General features: G+C 35.5%; 1 protein-coding gene across 5 annotated transcripts in view; it reads right to left on the reverse strand.

Annotated features, from left to right (window-relative positions):
* The window catches only part of LOC128244671 (ezrin-like), a 230160-nt gene that overhangs the window by 182433 nt on the left and 29930 nt on the right, over positions 1–17797 (reverse strand). For 4 of the 5 annotated variants that reach the window (XM_052962702.1, XM_052962701.1, XM_052962699.1 and 1 more), the window contains exon 1: positions 16894–17030. The exons of the other annotated variant lie outside the window; for it this stretch is intronic. The gene's annotated coding sequence lies outside the window, so the exon portion shown is untranslated. Of the gene's footprint in view, positions 1–16893; positions 17031–17797 lie in introns of those variants that run through there. 5 annotated transcript variants of the gene reach the window in all.

The following is a 17797-nucleotide window of genomic DNA, read 5'->3' on the forward strand; positions in this document are numbered from 1 at the left end:
TTTATATTATTTATTAACGATGTAAAGGATAATATTGATCTACTGAGCATGACTGACTCTGATATCAATTTATTTTCTATATTTACGCTACTATTTGCTGATGACATTGCATTATCTACTACAAATCCTGATAGTCTTCAACATCAGCTAGACTCGGTATATGAATACTCTAGCAAATGGGGACTTAAAATCAATACTAATAAAACTAAAATATGTATCATTGAGAAACGAAAAAGTCAATGCAATTTCCAGTGGATGATCAATGACGAAGTTATTAAAATAGTTGAGGATTACACTTATCTAGGTATCAATTTTACAAACACGGGCAACATGCATTTTGCCGTTAAAAAGTTAAGTGAGCAGGCTCTTAGAGCATATAATAGCTTACTTTCCGTTTTTAGTAGAGTCCCTCTTGATGTTAAAACTAAGCTAGCTCTTTTTGATTCCCTCGTGTTGCCCATACTCACGTATGGTTCGGAAGTCTGGGGTGTATATGGTTATAAAGAAATAGATAACCTACATCTTAAGTTTTGTAAGCTTGTATTAGGGATTAAATCACAAACATCTAATATGGCTATTTTTGGTGAACTTGGACGTTTCCCGTTGTCAGTTACATGTAACGAAAGATCATTAAAATTTGGACCAAAGTAATGAGGAATCCTGATTCATTAATATACCAAATGTTTGAAAGTCATAGGAACGTGTTTGTAAATTCTAATGCAAATGTGTATTATAGCTCTCTTAAGAGGCTGTTGAATAATCTCGGTTTTGGAAATATACTTGATGACTTTAATCCCGAAACAAATTACTTACCTTTCTTAGAACAAAGATTAAGAGATCAATATTTACAAACGTGGCATGATACATTATCAAATCAACCAAAGATGAAATATTTTTGTATGTATAAAAATAGCTTTGTGCATGAAGATTACATAGATATTGTAACCAACGAAAAATATAGAAAAGAATTATCTCGATTTAGACTTTCATCGCGTTCACTGTATATAGAAACTGGTAGATATGATAATGTAAATAGACATGATAGATTATGCAAACTCTGTACGCAAAATGTTTTAGAATCAGAAAATCACTTTCTTTTATGTTGCAGTGCATACTCAGAATTAAGAATTGAATATTGTATAAGGTCAAGTTGGCCATCTCAGGATAACTTTAAGCACATTGTGTTAAATAGAAACCGTAAACAGGTTAACAATCTTGCAAAATTTGTTTTCTATGCTATGAAACTAAGAAATGAAAAGTTACAAGAATTAGCTGCTTCTTAATAAATAACAATTTTACATGTAGAGCATTTTATTATAGACCAGTAACATTATAATGTTAATCATGTAAATACAAAAGAAAATTTTGCTCAATGTTGTATCACTTATATAAAGTTTATTTACGTTTGCTTGCATGTTATTTGTGCGTCTTGGCCATAATTTATGGTTATATTTGTAAATGGCCCAAGGCAAATTTGCCGATATGCCAATAAATCTGATTGACCATTGATAAAAACCCAAAATATGATTTGACTTCTAACTTCTCTTTGAAATGGCACAAATACCGCAGTGAAAATTAAACTAAATAATTTCGTAGATAATAATCAAATTAAACATGAAGTGAATCTTTTAATTACAGACGTAATTAAAAATAACCATATAAACTTAAATTGGTTTTATTATTTGATGATAATGAATTTAAATAATTAATTAATCGCAAGGGGAATGAACTGCTAGTGAAAGTTGCAACAAATGTATTGCTCTCCCTTGAAGCAATACTACGTATACATCGGGCCAATATCGGCCCGATATTGGCATATTTATAAAACGTTTTTTTTTGTCCATTAAAATAAAAGCTATTGTTTATGTAATTATTTTTAAACATTCAAATCTAAACCATATAGTCACGGACCTATAAACCATGGATTGGCAACTGCCCCATATCGGTGAAACAATAAGAAATAATAATTTACCCACAATCCTTAGCGCGCGCTCGGCAAATATCCGAAAAGTCCGCCGAATCTCCGATCGGTGATTAACGGCGATCTTCGGTTATTTCCGCCAACCCTGCTAATAATGCCTTGTTCGTTATAGATTTAATTATAATTAATAAATGTGATTTAATCAGATTCAATTGGACTTTTATCAACACAAACGAAAGTACCGCGCATTTGAGTCAATTAAAATTAATGTTTTCCTACATGTATATATTCGGCCGATGTCGGACGTCTCGAAAATGACCACACGGTAAGATCTCGGAATGAAATCCCGCTGCACGCGTGAGTTTGAGATTATCGCATTAACACAGATGAGAGTTGCCAATCCATGGTTTATAGGTCCATGATATAGTATTATTACCCATACAATGTTCCAGTAAACATGACCATATCGGCATACACTGGCCGATATGCCGATATTCAGACGGCATCGGCCCGATATGGTCATGTTTACTGTTTAGGCGATAATGTTAAATGTTGATGGCTTGAGCCTTTACGTTTGTGGCATCGGAATGTTATTCTTTGGTCATAATTTACATAATTAATATATTTAATAATGCAGCACCCTAACTCCAATTCCCTTCTTATAAGCTATGCCGTTCAAACATATATTTATAAAGTCGAAACAACCACGTCCGATGATACAAGTTGTATTGTTAGAAATAATTTATTTTTTAGTTGCCAATTAATTTGTTCTATTAAACGAGAACAAAGCTGACTCTTAACCTGGCAGACTTCCTAAACTCGGTCCGTAGACCTAAAGATTTAAACCCAATTACATTATTGCAGATTATAACTACTTTGCAGAATATAACCCACACTCTTACCAGAGACAGACTCAGACTCTGACTCTAAACTAACTTTCGAACTTGCTATCAAGCTCCGGATAAGTGTTTTTACTTCCCAATTGACCCCAATTGCAGTTGATCATTCAGAAGTATTTTTTAATCCCCCTAAATAGTTTAACGACATCATGTGATACCTTTAACCTCACGTGACAATAATCAAAGGATTTTACTAGCTATCGTCACAATTAGGAGCTAGTCAATCAATATGTTAAGTGACGTAAAATTAAGCTAAACCAAACCCTTATGACAGAACTTTAGTAAACAAGGTAATTAAACTATTTACTTGACAGTACTTGAATAAGCCATTAGCGGTTGACCTAGGGTTGAAGTCGATTGATCTTCGACGGTACCAAGTAAGATATGAGTTTAGCAAAAGGCATGTCTTTCGATAGTTATTATTCAAGTCTTAGATTCCAAACATATGATAAAGTGATTGACTGTTCCATCTATTCTCATAATATCTAATCGACACCTGCCGGTAACGGTAATGAAGCTTTAATGAAAATACAAGCTATGTCATTTTGACCACTTCATAGCTTTAAATAGGAATGATGACCTAAACAGTGATGAATATATATTGGCAGAGGTCATTACGTTACAATGAATATTATAAGCTGCTGATAAAGCGAAAACAATTTTTAGTTTTGTAATCGACCATTCGAATCATATTAAAGGTTTCTGTACTTGATTAAGATTGTCAATATTTGACTGTCATAAATTAGGGACAATATTTTAACAGCTTCAATATTGACTTAATATGGGTGAGTGTCACTTGAAGATCTATATATATATGAATGCCTCGGTATGCAAGCTTCAAATTACGTTAATCAATGTTGTTTGAAGAGCTGTATTTGAAAATGTAAATTCGGAATTTGATGAATCTCATTACCGTCAAAGATAACTTACAAAAAGGATTTTATCCATTATATTAAAAATTATTGATCAAATATATCAGGTTATGATATATCGTGAGGCAAGACCCCGGACATGTTTTAACTAGCAATACCCTTTTATATACAAATATTCATTAAATAAACATCCAAAGCCCATGACATATTTCTCGCATTGTGAAACTCATGAGGTGAGTTCTAAATCAAGTCCTGCCCATTACAATTGTTATAAATAACAAATTACAGGAAACAACTCCCGTGAGGCGAGACCAAAACATGCCATTGATTGTCTTTCACAATAACAGCAATTATATATTAATCATTGTCAACTTCGTCATCATAGTAGTATTAATAAAAACACCTGATGAATGTAAACAAATTTACCCTTGTTCATATTTAACCAAACAACAGTTCAATGTATTCAAACATGTTTCAAGAGAAACATATGCGTATGTACAACAAGGTCAATAACTCAGGTTCAAACAAGTGTCGAGTTGTAACCCTAGAGAGACTGGAACACAACACCAAACAAGCATTTTGCATTCGTTCCGCGTTGCTTTTATTTATAGGTTTGATTAATATGTAGGTCTATAATGCACCAGTCAATTGTAACCACGGCCCCCCAGGTCCGGGGAATAGCGGGGCTTTGACTTTCGGTCCAGCCAACCCCGGGTAAAATTCCCGCCCTGCGGAGACGAACTGATGGTAAAACCCCGGCTAAATGCCCCCGCACCCCAGAGACTCTATATAAGGCCCAGTCTCCGATAAATTCGGCGCTAAGACAAAACCATCGCGGTCATCCGGCCCTGCCGGGCCACCTTGAAAGTAAAAACAAGGTCCTTTTCCCTGGCTATCCCCGGTATACCCCCGGACCTTGGGGGCCGTGGCTACAATTGACTGGTGCATAACATGTCAAAACGGCTACACGTAAACATTATCTGTGTAGGTTTATGCGAGGTTCTAGGAATTTGAAACAAAATGATGTGTATAAGTGGTAATTTATAACCTGGCGCGAACCTGTCACCCCATCCCGCCAACGCAATGACCAAGCAAAATGCATAAATGAAAATAGCCTTCCAGACATTGTCATATATTCTTGCCGAAATACATATTATTTACCACCTATAAAAACCACTGCCATTTCAGTTGTACAGTTCATGATGATATGGTGTTTGAGTACAATTTTCTATTGATGAAATTAAAAAATCGAATATATGGAAACGTTCGTATGTACTAGATACGAACTAAGTTTACAGGGATTACCTGAACGGTAAGATAATGCCGTGTCAATTTTAAATAGCCAGAATTATATTCAGATACAATACCAGGCCCACGGTCTAATTGTGTGTTCATTGAAAAATATACACTAGGTTCTATGAACCTGGTCCGTACTTGCAGCTACAGATAGTTTTCAGTATTTTTATTTGGACCGCTCTTTTTAAATACGGCAATCTTACCTTTATCAGGAACATCACCATTGTTTACACTATGAATCCAACAAATGTAAACATCTTTGCAAATTACGAGTGAATGTCCCATTATAACAATATCATCTGCAAATCGCATAAATTTCAGATATATTTCTTTTAAGGTTAGACCCAAATTATTACTATCCATTAAAATTAACTCCATATTTCTAAAACGAGAGAAACTAACAACTGCACATAATTTTCCCTTGCTTTAGGCCTACAGAACCAAGATGTGAAGAATGATAAGGTTTATTATATTGTTCAATGGTATAGAGTCGCTGTACGTCAGCGTTCAAGCGCAGTAACATGTTTGGATCACCATTGAAATAGTTAATTTAGCATTATTCTTGCAATATCAATCAATATGTTCATAGAGTAAATACTCTATGTCTTTATATGATCATCATTTTCTCATGGTTGTGATTGTAACTGTTAGATGTAAAGGCGATGAACTTGAATGTTTGTGCTATTAAACTATAAAATTTAATTGAATTGTTATGCCTATTGATATGAGCTAAAAAAAAATTTAAATGTCCGCTATCAATTTGCTTTTGACACGTTTGTGAAATGTCAATTTAAATGTCCGCTATCAATTTGCTTTTGACACGTTTGTGTTATGCCCATGAATTTGTCCGCTATCAAGTTATTTTTGACACGTTTGTGATATGCCCATTTTTATATCCACTATCAAGTTGATTTTGAAACGTTTGTGATGTGCCCATTTTTATATCCACTATCAAGTTGATTTTGACACGTTTGTGATATGCCCATTTTTATATCCACTATCAAGTTGATTTTGACACGTTTGTGATGTGCCCATTAATATATCCGCTTTTAATTTTCCTTATGACACAATTGTGTTATGTCAAATAAGATATCCGCTTAAAAATTGCTTTTGACACGATTGCGGTATGTCCATAAATATATCCGCTTTAAATTTGCATATGACACGTTTGTGTTATGCCCTTTAATATAACCGTTTTTATTTTGCTTTTGAAACGTTTCTGTTATGCCCATGAGTATGAACGCTATCAATTTGATTTTACACGTTCTTGGTATGCCTATTGAAACGCCCGCGATTAATTTGCATATGCCAGGTTTGTGTTATGCCCATTAGTATAACAGCTTTTATTTTGCTTTTGAAACGTTTGTGTTATGTCCCTAAATATGTACGCTATCAATTTCATTTTACACGATTTTTGTATGCCTATTGAAACGCCCGCGATGCTTATAACACGTTTGTATTATGGCCATAATTATGGCCATTATTATGTCCGCTTTCAAATTGCTTATGACACGTTTGTGTTATGCCCATTACTACGATTGCTATCAAATTGCTTATGGCACATTTGTGTTATGCCCTTTAATATGTTCATTATCTAATTGCTTAAGACACGTTTGTGTTATGCCCATTAATATGCCCGCTATGAATATTTGCTTTTGACACGTTTGTGATATGCCCATTAATATTTTCTCTATCAAGTTGTTGTTGATTCGTCTGTGATATTTCAAATGCATTTGTCCGATATCAATTCGCTTTTGACACGTTTGTGTAATGCCCCAAAATATTTCCGCTATCAACTTGCTTTTGATCGTTTGTGATATGCCCATGAATACCCAGCAAACATGCATATATGGGACCCATATGGGCTATATCTAGGCAAGCCCATATGAATATGGGTCCAATATGGGCATACCCATATGGGTTTGCCCATATTGGACCCATATGGGAGCCATATGGGCTACATATGGACTATATCTAGGCAAGCCCATATGGGTATGCCCATATTGGACCCATATGGGCTATATCTGGGCAAACCCATATGGGCATGCCCATATTGGACCCATATGGGTCCCATATTACAGCACTTTAAGGATAAACGATTATTCATTTATTCATTTGTTTGAAACTCATTTACTTTGAGCAATAATGTGACCACCTTGACATAAATTGCTATTATTTTATATAAAAGTAGTATGTAGAATTCGACATTTATACAAACCATGTGGGAACAATATGGGTCCCATTTGGGCAACCCGATAAACGTAAGCGCCCCTGAGCAGGTGCGAGAAATTAATTTGTTTAGTTTTTTATATTGGTATTTTATAAATAAAATATAAAATGTAACTTTTAGACAATAAATTTAGCAATAATTTATAAAAATCAGGGTATGGTGTAAAATAAGATTAATTTCGATCATGCGCAGACGTGATTTCCGCTGCCGCTCAAACTGTGAAAGTGCCTTTTGAAACGGTAAATTGTAAAATTGTACACGTAAATAATATTTCTTTTGAATTCGGAACATTTAACCACGATTTCGTATTACGACCTGTCATTTTATATCCTTACACAGTATATATTGTGTGTGTAGGAAAGCTGTCAACGCAGTTTATTTTTTGGTTATGCCTTTGCCATGTAATTTCGCGATAGTCTTTCGTCAATTTAATTTGTGACATTATCTAGATTACACTCCCTCTCTTAGGTATTTAAACTGTCCAATTCAAGGGGACTTTCACACATGCATGTGTATATTTGTCATTGTTCAATTACTTAACTGTGAGGGGGATCGACACTAACATATTAATTGTTTCTATCTTGACTTAAGAGATCCCAGAGAGACACCATCATTTGAAATCCAGTGTCCCTTCCTAAATTTAGAAGTCCCTTCCATTTTTTACCAATATTTCATTCATTAGCATTTTTTTTTAATATTAAATTCAAAATACAAATACAGTATCTTTGTAATATTTAATTCGTAATTGCAGTATACAAATTCAAGTACTTTTTTCCAAGTACCAACCAAGCCCTTTGTTGTGCTACTGAAATTCCATTATGAAAAGAACGTCCGAGTATTGGCAGCGTTACCGGCGAGTAAGGTCCAGTGTTGCTAAACATTTATTTACCATTGGTACAGAATCGGCAAACGGTAATAAATTTGATAATACAGGTTCAGAGCCAAATTCCTGTGTCACAGAAAGAGGTATTTCTGATTTGAATGCCACTTTTCAGAATCAAAGCAATCCGACAGGTTCAAATGAAGATTCTTGCCACTTTTCAGATGATTCTGCTAGTCCGGGTAATGAAAGCAATTCAGGATTATCTGATACTTTTGGCGAAAGTTCCAATTTGTAGGAAAATACAAAGTGAAAATTGTTGCTGGTGGTTCATATTACCATTTTGGATTAGGAAATTCTTGGTTCATTGTTGACTGTAATTCCGTTTGATGTGAATTTCGATCCTACTAATATCACAGTTTGCAGATACAACTCAACATTGATGGCCAAAACTGACAGTTTGTACTCTTAATTAACGGCAGACCATCAATGTTAAGAGTACAAACTGTCAGTTTTGGCCAATTTTGGCTAGAACAGTTCATACTGTTGTTTCAAAGCCGTTTGCTGTTGGCATTTTCTTGGGAAATGAAAAACCTGATAATGCTAGTGATTATTTACGGGATTTGGTTGATGATATAAACAACTTGACTGTCACTGGTCTACAGTTGCCGCAAACTGGTCACCATATTCAAATTGAAATATCTTGTGTTTTGTGTGATACTCCTGCAAGACCTTTGGTGAAGCAAAGTAAAGGTCACTCGGGGTATTTTGGGTGTGATAAGTGCTCTCAAAAGGGACTATACGTAAACCACCGTATGACATTCCCAGATACAAATGCTCTTTTGCGCACAGATGTCCAGTTCAATGAAATGGCAAATGAAGAACATCACAAAGGTCGATCTCCATTCTTGGATACAAATTTGGGTCTTGTCACTCAGTTCCCAATTGACTACATGCATCTAGTATGCTTATGGGTTATGAAAAGACTCTTGTGTCTGTGGACTAAGGGTGCTACAAGGCTGCCAGGTCCAGCATTTACCATGCGCGTCTGTCATCAGCTTGTTGGTCTGAGTGCATATATGCCTAGGGAATTCCTCAGAAAAGGTAGACCAATGAAGAACTAGAGAGGTGGAAAGCTACAGAATTTCGCACATTTTTGCTGTATACCGGACTAGTTGTAAAGGAATTTTGTCCAAGGAATTATATAAACATTTTAGGTTATTATCTGTTGCCATATATTGCCTTTCAAGCTCTGTTTTTTTGTCAGCCATATCGTGAGTTTGCCAATCAACTTCTTGTTTCATTTGTTAGTCTGTTCAGACATCATTATGGTAAGGATCAGTATGTTTATAACATGCATGGCTTAGTCCATCTAGCCAATGATGTATCAAGGTTTGGGGAGCTTGATGGTTACTCATGTTTTCCTTTTGAGAGTTATTTAGGCAGGTTGAAGAAACCTGTTAGAAAGCCAAATTATCCGCTTCAGCAAGTTATTCGAAGACTTTCAGAAAAGTCTGTGGAGGATGCAAAGTTAGAGCCAAAATTACCAAAGTCAGGTGTTGTTAAGAAAAGACATCACAATGGTCCTCGCCTCAATGAATATGTTGTTTATGGCCAGTTTGAGGAGATTTCGTTACCTAAATATTTTTTGTCAGTTCAGCAAGGTAATATCTGTATTCTGGTTGGTGATAAAGTTGGATTGGTTAGAAATATTTTGTCCCCGTCTGAAGAGGCAACGGAAAGAATATTTGTTGTACAATGGTATAGTGGTGTTTTAGGCTGTTTTTATATTGAACCATTTCACTCTTCTGACTTGAAAGTGTTCAGAGTTTCCCGGCTACATGAGGATACTGCCGCAGTTTCACTTAAAGATATAACATGCAAGTGTGTCTTGCTACCGTACAAGAATGATTTTGTGGTTGTTCCACCCATTCACTCATTTAAGATAAAGAATACAGCACTTTTGACAATGTGCATCAACACGTAATTATGCATTATTTGGTATTTTTAAAAAAAAAAATATATTAAAAATTCTTTGTTTCTGTTATTTATGTACCTTTTAATTGTCTGTTATTAATGTGCCTTTTTATTGTTTGTTGAAATATTATACGAAAACAAAACAAAATCTCTACGACAGACCCAACTTAGGCATGAAAAAGGAAGAATTATGATTCCGCAGTATACAGCGGAAATTCACTTGATTTCTTTATACTCTTCAATTGTATACAAATTATTTTTGTTTATATAGACCGCATTTCCTCCTAATTGTAGTTGTAAACCAGAGTGGCGATGCTATGTGTACAATGTTGAATTATCATGGTCAAACCTCTGACAAAAAATTTTTTTTACACCTCACTTTTGTCAACAATAGAAAAAATCCCATTAACCAAAAATATTTTGACTATCAGAAACATTTTAAAACTTTTATGTGCTTAATCTTGTTTGGTACAATAAAATGAATGTCTAATGGCAGCATGTGCGACATTGATATTGTCAACCCTCGAAACAGAATGGCACCCTTGGCTTACGCCTTTGGTGACATTCTGCTCTCGCGTTGACAATTTCACAGTTACACATGTTGCCATATGATATCTTGGCTCTGTTTTCTTAAGAATGCTTCCTAAGGAATGGTTTTATTCGTTGAACATGGCAAAGGTAAATTATTATCAATGATCTAAAAGAAGCAAATTATACAAAATGTATTGTATTTTAAACAATTTACCGTACAATTCATTAGCGCCTTGTATCTTATATCTGAATACCAGTATGTACCATATTGTGGAATTTAAAGTAGATAATGGACATGAGGTGGCCATTGTGCCACATAACTGGCTCAAAGATAATTGTTTTGTGTATTGGCCACCATACAAAACATCTGTACGATTGAATATTGCTGCCAGAATAATGGAGCCTCCATCAAGCGAGACATGGATACTGAAAAAACTTACGAGAGTTCTGTATAGCAATGGTAAGAAGTTAACATAATCAAATATTGGAAACTGCAGGTTGTGAGTTCTTTAATTCACGACGCTATTTTAAAAAAATGTGTTATTGTGAGGGAAAAATATGAACATATATGTCTGTTTACCTTTTCCCATTGTTAAAGGTCACATGTTCTTAGCCACTGTGTAAGCCTGAATTGGAACAATAATCTGGTTTTGACATTCCAGGGTTTTTTTTGGTCAAAATTGTGAAGGGGCCCTGGGCCTGGTCATTTTGTGAAAAAAAATTGCAGTAAACAAATTGTGAAAGAAATGTTTTGTACATACAATTACAAAGGGATGATCTGTTAACCCTTTACCCCATAGATACGTGTTTTAACGCATATGCGACCAGTGCAGATCCATGCACATCTGTGCAGTCTGATCAAGATCTCAACTGTTCGCTTTTCAGTCAGAAATTATTTTGTGGATATAAAGCAAACAGTGGAGATACTGATCAGATTGCACAGATGTGCAGGCTGATCTTGATATGCTCTAGTCGCATATGCGTTAAAATGCGTGTCTATGGGGTAAAGGGATAACATATTTTTACTCGCCAATTTAATATGGTCAAAACTGATGTACTATTGGTTTTATGAAGCAAGAGAAAAACAATTGATCTAAAATCAAAGTGTGATTATTTTTGAAATCTGCAAGGAATTGTGAAATTTTCTCCTCTGTTTTGTGAAAAACAAGTGCAATTTTGAATTGTGAAGGGGCTTTAACAGGCCCCTGTTATAACTTATAGAAGGCAAAAATGCCCTGCATTATTGTAAAACTATTGTGTTGCAGAGAATTTTGAAAGAGTGAGGACTATATTAAAACAGTCGGAAGAGACGTCAGATCTTCAAACATCAGATGATGAACAGAAGAGAAAGCGGAAGTATGTATTCTGTCTGAATCTTTAAAAGTGTTAGAAGCTACATTTTAGGGTCTGTTTGTTTGTTTGTTTCAAGTTTTGAACTATTCAAAAAGATTTACTAGAACACTGACCTGTGATAGAGGATCTTTAGTCATAGGTAATTGTATCTGTTTAAACCTGTAGTTGGCATTTAAATTCTGTTGACATCAATTCATTTCTTGAAATTTTAGTTTTTTTAGGTATAATGAAATATCATAAGCTTTGAGTGGGACAATACATATTGTTAACCTTCTGAAAAATATTGTTACCCTCGCCTAGGGCGGCAGTTTCTCCTCAGGATGACAATATGTACTGTCCCACTCGTATATGATATTTTTATACTAAGTATTGACATTGCAAGCTTTTCTAGAACTTAATGGCCAAAATGAAAATAAGTAATAGGATAATCATATTGTCACTTGGCGCAATAACTCACTAAATGCATATATAATTTATAAGCACTTATTAATGTATTTTCATATTATTGTAAATAGGCCAGCAAAAAGGCTGTATGAATCGGATGATGGTGACACTGATGATGAGAATGAGACGGACACAGAGAGTAGACCACCACAATCTAAAATGCCTGACCAAGCAACAACGCACAAACAGACACGAGGCGTACTTTCACCTCCGCCTCGCTTATCTGCACAGGCACTGCGAGAGGCCAGCAGTGAAGTACGAAGTGATACCATTGCTTCTCCAATGCAAGGACCTTATGAAACGCCCTCCCGTGGGCAGAATATTCGGCCTAGTAAGTAAACTTAGTGCTGTAAATATATTCATTACAGTATATACTTATTAAATGTTCTATCCTCAAAACAAGCCAATAAACGCAATAACAAGCTGGATTGAAAATTCTGTATCATGCATCTTCTGTTCTAGCGTATTAAAGTTCCATATCACACTCCCTTCCTTTGTATTATTCAGCCAATCCGCTACGCAAAGCATGGGTTCGAAACCACCCTCCTGCTAGAATCTAGAGTTTGAAAGATTCCAATTGTTAAAGCCCGTTTAGTCATCTTTTAGGATCTTACAGCATAGATGTTTTGACAAATCTATGGACAAACGTAGGGCTGCATGGTGCTTGCAATTATGTTCCCTTTGCCATTTAAGGTAGTCCCTCAACAACAAGGGGCCAACGGAAGTTAATGAATTTATTATTGACGCAGTGATAGTTTCTATTAAACACATTTTTGACATTGTTTTTCAGCTGCTGTTACACAGATTCTCAGAGTCTATGAGACGATGCGGGAGGAGAATCGTGAAATTAAGAGGATGATGCAGCGAGTGTTGTCAAGGTCAGCAACAGATGACCAACCGCTGCAGCTCCCGGAAAATATCTCATTCCCTATTTGTTGTCCAGAGCAGATGGAAGCATTTGGTGAGCTTCTGGGTGATCAGACAAAGCTGTCATCTGTGGTAAGCATAATGTTAGTCATGTATGTTGCTCCATTAGTAACTGAACAAACTACCCCATATCCACTGGTTTAAATGCGAAATAACATAATGGTCTGTGGTGAGCACATTATGATATTGTATTATCATTCTGCTATATTTATGTTGGAAAATATTGCACAGTGGACAAACACTTTGCTGCATTCATTGCGGAACTGAAAACTGGCATGTTTTAATTATTTGGTTCATTCTGACAGTTATCTCATTTAGATATGCCATAATAGCCATGAGCACAAGTCATGGGCAGTTAGCGGGATTTTCAACATTGATTATTAGGACAAGACAGTCAAATCATTTATCAAGTATGTTGGCAACTTTCAAAATACCAGGAAAATGACATAGTACCCACAAAATCTGGAAATTGAGCTGTTATTATAACATTGAAAATGATTCTGTTGATATGGTATATACTCTAGTGGTCAAAACAAGCAATGATAATGTGCCCCATAGCACTCGGGCGAAAGGAACAAACATAAAGGCATGAGTCACTAAAGGTGTAGCCCTAGGCTGTAAATATTTGAAGAAAGCTCTTTAATTTGTCGATCCAGACAGTTTTCTTCGCAGATCATGTTTTTGAGGTCCAGTTGACAATCATTCGTCTTTTGGCGACTTGCAGCCCATCACAAATGTGCATTATATCATTTTGAAAATTAATAGTGTTAAAATCATCATTGAAAAAAGTATATGTTCTGCTTTATTTAAGGTGCGGTACCTTTCAATGTTTGGTGGGGCGGATGTGCGGGAAACTGTTGACCGCTTGATGAAAGAGACCATGTCGAACCAGCTGGCCAGAGAATACAACATGAAGGGGCTTAAGGGAAAGAAGAAATTTCGGAGCCTCCAGATTCTGAATGTCTTGTATAGTAAGTGATATTTTACGAATTTGCAAATTGGTGTCTTTAAGGTGTTCAAAATAGACATATTAGCCAAGATCTGGTATCCGCGTATTTGGGTATCGCTTGAATGAAGAAGAATGCTTGACTAGCTTTTATGGACATTAATAAGAGAGAGTATTTTACATGCTGTGTGGTTTTGATTCCATGCGTTGCGTTGTGGCGCGTGATATTAGCAGAAATCACCTTCCTGTAAAGCAAGTTGTCAGTTACTTGCTTACCTTAACATTCTGTACTGGTACAACGCTAAGATGATCTAAATTTGCTCAGGAAAGATGCACCAACTGACCGCCGCGATATCACAGAAATATTGTTAAAAGCGATGTAAAACCCGGAAACAAACAAACATCTATTTTTGGTAAAACATACCAGAATTAGTTTATATTCCAATTTATTCTGCTCCAGCGCTACAAGGTGACTTAATTATGACTATTGAATGGTTGCAATACTGACATTTTACTGCATTTCATTGTTTAATGATAAGAATGCTTGTTTTGTAGAGTGTGTACAAAGGAACGGGCCAACCAGAAATGCTACAAGGAAGGACGTGGAAATGGAGGTATCCAAGTGGCTAGCTGGGGCGCGGGACCGCGATGGAGGAAGGAAGGCGCGAAATAAGGTGTCCCAATCCCAGCCTGAACCATCAGCACCGGAGAATGAAGAAAGTGACTAGACATTCAACAGTGTTTCCATAAAAAATGCAAATTTATTACATTAATTTTACATTTTCGAACCTTTTCTTCATCGGCAAAAAAGTTATACCAATGATTAAAGTTCAATAGATGTCAAAGTAATTAGAAATGTGATAAGCGCCAGAACTACAGAGTGCGGCTCATTTGTTTATCTTGTCATACTTTTTATTGCTAATTTTAATGTTTGAGGTCATCAGCACGTCTTTCTTGAAATTGCAAAATTCTTGTCTAGTCAAATTTGGCCTTCTAGTCAGTTTTTTTTCTGCTGCTATGTTATGTTCGTTGTTGACATTATATGCTGTTTTTCTGTTGCCTATATTCTGTTGTTGTTGTTTTTATTTAACATTGTTACTATATAAATCAAGACATGACTAGAGGCGAGAGATGTTATTGATACTGATAAATACAATTACAACATCTTGTCCAAACTTAACACTAACAGGGTACACAAAATTATATATGGTATTAACCTTTAAAATCAACTTGAAAGACTATACAAATGTTGCTTCTTGTAAACTTCATTGTTGTTATTATTGAAAAATTGATAATATCAGATAAATTACTGAAATAACTATTTTTACTGACATTTTTTTAAATCAATTTCTTCACAACAAATTTGATCTTTGAGAATATTTTCGTTAAATCAGTATTAATCCACCTTTTTTAAATGGGATATATCCATAATTAATTACTGTTCCATGATGTAGAGGATATTTGTTGGTTTCGGTGTAATACTAGTATCACGTTATAATTTCACCGAGTGTGCACCAAAAGTGATATTTTCACGAGTTACCATAAGTGAGATTACTAAATAAAGTAACATTGTTAAAGCATATATATTGTGTGTTGTTTTCTTGCAGGATAATATAGGCTTTGCGCCATAATCTCTCTCTGTTCCAGGAAACAGAATGAGTTAAAACATAAGAATATTTAATGGAAGTACAAGAAGCATGCCCTTTAGCTGCTATTACATTCCAGCATGTTTGTATCTGATGTTTCTGACAAGCGGTTGTTATCCAAATTTCCAGCAAACTTAAAATTTAAGTATTTGAAAATAGATCTACCCCAGATCCACACATAATGGAAGTATCTGGGCTGCCCATTTGGGACCCATATTGAATACAAGGGCTGCCCATGTGGGGCCCATATTGAGTACAAGGGCTGCCCATATGGGACCCATGTGAGGCCAATATTGAGTACACGGGCTGCCCAGATGGGGCCCATATGGATCCAATATTGAGTATAAGGGCTGCCCATATGGGACCTATGTGGAACCCGGTTGCACTCCCGATGTGGGGCCCATATGGGACCCATATAGGTGCCCATACGGGTCCTATATGGGTCCCATATAGAATGTTATCTGGGTATGTCCGCTATCAAGTCGCTTTGGACACGATTGTGATATTTCAAATTCATATGTCTGTTATCAATTCGCTTTAGACACGTTTGTGTTATGCCCAATGACCTGTCCGGTATCAAGTGGCTTTCGACACGTGTGTGGTATGCCCATTAATGTGTCCGCTATCAAGTTGATTTTAACACGTTTGTGTTTTGCCTAATTATATGTCCGTTATCAAGTTGCTTTTGACACGTTTGTGTTATGTTTAATTATACGTCCGTTATCAAGTTGCTTTTGACACGTTTGTGTTATGCCCATTAATATGTCCGCTTTAATTTTGAGGTTTGTGTTATGCACTTTATTTCACCAGTTTTACTCTTCATAGAGAAGCGTATCCAATGTGAAAATTCTGCTTACGGGTTTTATCTGTTAACCATTCCGTCCCTTTAGAAGTATATGAAGCAAATACATTTATTTTAATTGGAATTTCGACTTTTATAAACTACAAATCAAACATCAAATCATAAAATAGCTTAAAGCAAAACAAAACATATCAAACATATGAAATATATATATTTATATAGTACATACCAATAGCTTTAGCTGAGATTAGTGGCTTGATATATATCCCATCAATAGAAACTTTTTTCAAAACATATAACTTGTTATTTTTCTTCATTAAATTGCGCATTTGCCCCGATACCGAGGAGAGGAGTGGTTAATTCAAGGTGTACATAATGGCATTTCGCACACTGCACGTACATAAAGGAAGTTTTACGTTCATAATCAATAGTGGTGAAATGTAGCCTTTGAAATGAAATGTCAATACGAAAATGTTTAGTATTTTATTGATAATTTAATGATTTAAACACTATTTAAAGTTTAAGCAATTATTTTCCATATCGTCAATGATATCAGAATGAACATTGAACTGACTCAATTATTCACTGAAAAGACCTGCGGTATGTTTAATGAGTGAGACCAAAATTTAAGGAGAGGCGGGTTGAGGTTTACAAGTAGAGAGAGAATGTTATGTTTCATATGGTCGGTATTCAAGTTCCTCTTTTTTATGTATTAATTTTAGAGCTTGCATGAGTCGTTAGGTTATGCGTTTGATATTATGATTACGGATTTTTTAAATGGAGTTCCAAATCATTATAGAAGGCTTTTAACTGGAAACATTTGTTCAGAAGCAGTATATCTATTTAAGAAATGTCTTTTGTTACATAAGTAGGGTACCATGAGTGATGTTACACTCTTCATTTACATTCTGATTATTATACCCCCGACAAACGAAGTTTGAAGGGGGTATATTGGAGTCACCCTAAGGTCGGTCGGTTTGGCGGTTTGTCGGTCGGTCCGTTGCACTTTACCTTGTCCGGAGCATAACTTAAAAACACTGGATGGAATTGGATTAAACTTCATACAATGGTAGAGCATACTGAGAGGAAATGCAGTATTTAGTAACCATAACTCTATTCTTGCTTATTACTGA

The sequence above is a fragment of the Mya arenaria genome, chromosome 8, assembly GCF_026914265.1.
Source record: "Mya arenaria isolate MELC-2E11 chromosome 8, ASM2691426v1".
Lineage (NCBI taxonomy): Eukaryota > Metazoa > Mollusca > Bivalvia > Myida > Myidae > Mya > Mya arenaria.